Raw genomic sequence first — 6,226 nt, 5'->3', positions numbered from 1 at the left:
TTTGCAGTTGCAAACGTGTTAATAATATTTTCTGATAAGATGCATATGCTTTTAAAAAAAATTAAATCCTGCTGCTGGCAGTGGCGACACGGATGGCCGAGTTCCAGTGACATCCTCTAGGTATGCCATCAAGACCCTACAGCTTCCAGTAGAGACTGGTTGGCGGCCATGGTACTTTGAGAGTGAGGTAATAGCAACTTCTCCTGCCATTCGATTAGTCCAAAGCCAAAACCTTATAATTTTATGCATATTCCATGTCTGATGGTGGCAGGGTGGAGGATATGTCGTTGGCTACAAGGGTGTGATTTTCACCACAGTTCGGGGAGCTGGGCACATGGTTCCAAGCTACCAACCAGAAAGAGCACTTACCATGATCACATCTTTCCTGCAGTGGAAACTGCCACCGTCTTAAAAGAACCCTCAAGGTATGTACTTTAGCATAGGAATCATCTTATTCTGAAATTCCAGAAATTTATTGCAAAGCTGACAAGATTTCTCTAAATAATTTGATGTAAGAGAAGGCATATTGATAAAATGGACTCTAAAGAAATGTATGGAAGTATTGTTATGTTTGTATCACATGATGAGTGTCAAAGCCTCTCTATTGCCACTTGATAAATTTGAAGGAATTCGTCCCTCACAAGCCCAAACTCAGTATTGATCTTATCAGGACATCAAATTTGCAATAAGCGAAGGTTTGACGATTAAAATATTTCAGTATAAACATGGACGTTGCAATTTTAGACAAGGTTTTTAGGTTAAAGAGATTTTTTTTTATTATCACAAAAGAAAGTACAAAAAATGCCATGCAGCATAAAAGGCACGGCACAACGTCTGATAATGTAAATTGAATAGCCTCCGACTGACATTGAAAAGCCGAGCTGCAGCCTCCAAATGGATATCGACCTTCAAAATGCTAAATTTCTACAAGTTCCAACCCTTTAACTTGGTAAACCTGATGGCCTGTGCTTCACAGAACTAAAAATACTTGCAGTTCTCTATCTGCTTCACTCTGCGTCGAAGCTTCCACAGGGACCTAATAGAACAACTCATTTATTCTATGACAAAGTACGAGATTACTTCCAGGAACAACTAGAGAAAAGAGGCAAAAATGGATACCTTAATATATTTTGATCCTAAAAACTGTCATGAGCTCTTAAGGCTTCAAGGATGCTACCAACCCAGCTGGTAATCCACGTAAATCCAAGAATCCGTTTCTTTAATTTATTCAGAACCAAAACGCTTCCAATTTGATAAGTAATAATGATTAAAAAGGTTCATTAAACAGAGAAAAAAGTGAACATAATAGAAGAAACTGGAAAGATCGTTTTTGCCAAGTCAAGGAGGCTCAGCTCAAAGAGAATTTTGCTCAATACTAAAAAGAATACATGTTTTTCTGGCAGAGTCAAGGCTATTGAAGCAAAAAAAAAACTGGCTCCTTCAACGTAATTGGAATTCAAACTCAACCTACTGTCACCTAAGGCTACCCATACAAATTAGCTGCAGTAAACACTAATACTGAAACATCATGAAGAAAATTTTGACAGAGAGGGGGAGGGGGGTTACCTATCAAGTCCAGGCTGCATTGGGAAATACACATTTCTCAATCCTAATCTTTTTCCAGCAGAAGCAGTTGTCTCCCCAATACAGGCAACAGCATTGCTCCAAGAATCAGGTTCTGAAATAAGATTGACCCAGGCTCTGCAGCAATAGAGGTGCACAAACTAAGTTTACAGTAAACAAGTATTGTCCTGACAAAGGACGGCAAACCAGGCAGCCGGAGTAGGCACAAGTCATCCATATTAAAGGGTGTCAATCCAGCTATCATGATAGTTCCAATTATATGAAGCAACAAGTCTATGGGATGGATAATGCACTCTATAACAGATTAACAAATGTAAAAACATTTCAAGACAGTCTACAGGTGCTGGGAAAAGGATCAACTCCATACCGAAGTGCAGAAGGTGAAGCAACAGAAACAACTGGGGCAGACAGGGCCTTCTCCAAGACAACTTGGTCAACATGATCAACAGGTACCTGAAAGGAATGAGTGAACATCAAGAACTAATAGAGCATGGTCAACTGGAAGTCGTAAACTGTCCTCGATTACAAGCTACTATCTTGAATCAGGAAAAAATCTTGCATCCCCAAGAAGCAAGGATAACAAACTTATCATATTCTTTTTGTTTTTAGTTAATAATTTATCTGCACGCCACATTCCCTAACACCATCATGGGATGTATTTCTGATATAATTAATTCTTCTAAATATCTCAAGCACCCGTGGAGTTACCCAGTCCTTATAAAATGAATTTTTGGATTACGCTGATGTGTTGATCTCAACATTACAATGAATGGTTACTTTGCAGGCATTATTAAGTTTCTATGTAAGCTAAATGAACAAAGTAATTCAACTTCAGATGAGGCAGATAAGGAGAAAAAATGTAAAACATATGGACAGGAAACTGAAACTAAAAAGTACCAATACAAAGATACTCACAGTTGTGTATGTATTTAGCCTAACAACCTGAAATCCACGATGAGACAAGCCTTCTTCTGCAATAGATATCCAAAACCAGGGCTCAGGATACGTTCTCACTAATTAAACTCAAGCAAGATACTGAATACAGTAAACGTAAGAAAAAGTTCAACAAGGGGAAAAAGCAAAATAATAGTTTCATGTAATTAATACCCAAAAAGTAGGGAAGAACAAATGCAGAAAGAAAAACTGGACTTTTGAGGTTGCTAAATGTTTATCGTAAAGGATGCCACCACAACTTGATGTGCATTAATTAATAAATAATAGATTTCTTTGTTACGTGGGGGTTGTGGCTTTAAACCAATTCAACCTAGGGGAACTTTTTCAAACTTAGAACTCTTTGTTTTCCCTCCAGCCTCGAGGTAATGTTTCATTATCCCTTTTCCTTTTTAGTTTTAGAAATGGTTTAACAGATTAAACTTGAGGCTCTCATTTTCAATGAAAAGCATGACTACTCATTATGACATGCCCTAATCACAAGTGATTCTTACATCTATAAAATCAAATCAACTGCATCTAATTAATTTGCTTATATGTTCATGTTATTTTCTAGAAATCCTCTATTAAGATGTTAATGCATTAGAGAGAGAGAAGGTATTCCCAAAGAACAAATCAAAAAAGTTCTCAAAATCAGCAAGGGCCAAAATAAGCCCCAAAAAGATAAAGAAAATGAAATCAGAAAACTACAACAATTATCATACCAATCTCATTGCTAGCCTTAACTGAAGCCGGATATAAGACAGTGCACCTATTATTGCCATCCTTTGGAAGCTCAGAAGCCAAAACTTTGCCTGTTGCTGATGAGTGGAATTTTAAAAGATGATAGAGTGCAATTAGCATCATGATTTCAATTGTACAATACATGTCAGTCACACAAAAGAAGGGGTAGATAATGTTCTTGCAGCACCAACAAGCTAATGTAGGAGAAATATCTCACAGAGTGAGGAGCAACTATAGACATTAAGATCTACTCTAAACTAAAAATGATATAAACTCGTAACTGCATTGAAACAAATAGAACAAAAACAATCATGTCATGTTTTTTATTTATTAGTTAGAAGAATCCATGCAAAGTAACCGTAACACTATTTTTCCTCGAAATACATTCATTAACATATAAAAAGGCCCAGGAGCAAACACTAACAAAGATGAAAAATAGAGTTATGTGGAGAAATATCAGTACCTTTTGATGGTACAAACGCAACATCAAGAGATTGCTTCAGATTCTTAAAAATACTTGCTGTACCAGCTCCAACGACTCCTATCCTAACACTTGGGGTTCCCGCTGCCCTAAAGAAACAAATTAAACCCATGCATCCAAGTTACAGGCACAGTTAAGTAAATGCAAATCAGAAGAAAAAAAATGCAATTACAGCCATAAAAAAATATCCTTTACACACACCCACAAATTTTTAACTTTAAGGCATTGCTAATAAAAGTATGAATTACAAGGCTAAGATAACTAGTACACATTAGAAAGAAGGAAGAGTAATACAGAAGAAACTTGAGAGACATAAAGCAAACACATGATTCTTCATTTAAGCACTAAGATTCCTTATGCCCATCAAGAAATGCACATAAAAGTAGATAGTTTCTTGCTTGCAAGCTCTAACCCTTACTACCATGCCTCAACAAAGACCGAACCAGCTTCAGGTGAAGTTATGACAATCCAGTCAAAGGTAGTTTCTGCTGCCACATTAAAAGAATATGTATTATAAAACAATACAATAAGAAATGACTTGGACCAACTTTTCTTAGGAGCATTGATTATAATTATATTATTCTTGGCGATAAACATATAACCATTCCCAAGATATTCCACCATTTGACAAGTGAAGAAGTAGTACAATCAAGCTGAGAAATCTCAAATATCATGGTCTTTGTTTATGGGCCAACAAGCTTGACAAGCAACAGCTTAGCAGACAATGAATTTAAACTTGTTTATTATATCTAGCAAGTAGAAAAGGAGATCATCATCCTAACTGACTAGACTTAAATTTCCAGAAAGAGAATGTCGAATGTAAATTCACTGAAAATCCATCCATTGTACTAACTAGGCACAACTATCAATATTAAGCATGAAGTTCTCAAACTAACCATTTAAAACAGAAGCAAGACTATCCAAGTCAGGTCCTTGTGTATGCTGAATAAGGGGAAGCTCCAAGCAATTGATCCCATGTTCAGCCTGTAATATAGTTAAATCGTATGTTGAATACATATATAATAAATGTTGAGCTGAATATATAGCAGCATGTCCATTCAGTGTTTATTGTCCTTAAGACAGATAGCTACATCCTTTATGCCTAATAAACATGTTTAAGGACTATTATATGCAACAGCTGTCAGTGGGGCCCAAGAATCAGCAGTACAATTCAACATCAGGAGACAGAACAGTCAATAATCAATGTTAAAAGGGAACGGACGAGGCGCCATAAAACATAAATTGGAGTAAGAAATTTCATTAATAATGGTCAAGTAAAATCAACTAGACATTAAAAAAATGAAATCTAAGCCAAAATAAAAATTATATCCTAAAGTTTTTCAAAATTCATTCATTTCAAACGAACCCCGAACCTAAATATATCTTGTCACCAACGATTTTAAAGTTAACTGTCTTTTTAATACAGCTAGACCCAACGAAATACTAACGGCATGTGCTCTAGATTCTTTAATCTTTATTTGTTTTAAGCCTTCTTTTTCTTTGGTACGATCAAGACTCGAAGTTCAAGAAGTAAATTAAAAGGAAAAGAAAATATATAAGGAAAAAACGTTAAAAAAAGACTTAGGCGCAATCAATTAAAATGACCTAGATGTTGCTTTAGTTTCAGCATTTAATCAAACAGATGATAAACGATCCTAAATTCAAAATGCAGTGAACGATTGATGATATATGGTAAAAGTTAAACTTTTTTTCTTTCTTTCAAGTTCCAAATAAGAAATGAGAAAAACTCTAATGAGCTTAATAAAATAATCAGAAGCATTAAATAGGGGGGAAATCAAAGAAGAAAGTGCTAGTATAAACCAGAGCGTCAACGAGCTTGGCGTTTTTGCCTCGTTCTCTAGTGACGACAACTTTCGGATTTGAAGGAGCGTGCTGAATCACTGGAGAAGTAGACGTAGACGAAGTCGAAGAAGCACCGATTCTGATACGAGAGAAAGAGATTCGCCTGTGAAGTTGCAGAGAAGCAGAAGAAGGCGGACATGGCGGGGGGAGACGTGAGAGTGAGGAAGGAGAAAACGACGCCATGGAATGGACTAAAGGGGCCAGTCGTTGCCGAGATAACAGCCTACTAAAACCCCCTAATTATTTTCACGTATTTAAATAATACCGTCGTTGATGAGATTTGGTTCGTCGCTTCACCACTGGGCTACGAGAGTGGCAACGTCGCTGAACCTCCCATCATCATTTGTTGTAATGTTGGTGTGATTATCGACGCTCGTCTCATGGATATGTTTGCCAGACGGAACAACATATAATTCAGCGTCTTTGAAACCCAAATTATTTTTATTAGTTATTTATTTTATTAATAATGCTTCGGCTCAAAATTTTATTTGTATTTATTTATTTAAAATTTTTTATATTACTAATCTATATGTGTTTACTTTTAAAAATATTTTTAGAAAGATCCACCATTAATAATTATAATTAAGATTTTATTTGTACCTTATGCAATATCAATGTAAAATA

At 36.0% G+C, this 6,226-nt stretch overlaps 1 pseudogene; it reads right to left on the bottom strand.

The window, feature by feature from the left end:
- Nucleotides 1-1,119: 1,119 nt before the first annotated feature.
- Nucleotides 1,120-5,806, bottom strand: LOC120212837 (annotated as a pseudogene).
- Nucleotides 5,807-6,226: the final 420 nt, after the last annotated feature.

Source organism: Hibiscus syriacus, unplaced genomic scaffold (genome assembly GCF_006381635.1).
Source record: "Hibiscus syriacus cultivar Baekdansim isolate YM2019G1 unplaced genomic scaffold, ASM638163v2 tig00110017_pilon, whole genome shotgun sequence".
Classification (NCBI taxonomy): domain Eukaryota; kingdom Viridiplantae; phylum Streptophyta; class Magnoliopsida; order Malvales; family Malvaceae; genus Hibiscus; species Hibiscus syriacus.
The sequence above is the reverse complement of the archived record's forward strand: the minus strand, read 5'-3'. Positions and strand labels throughout refer to the sequence as shown.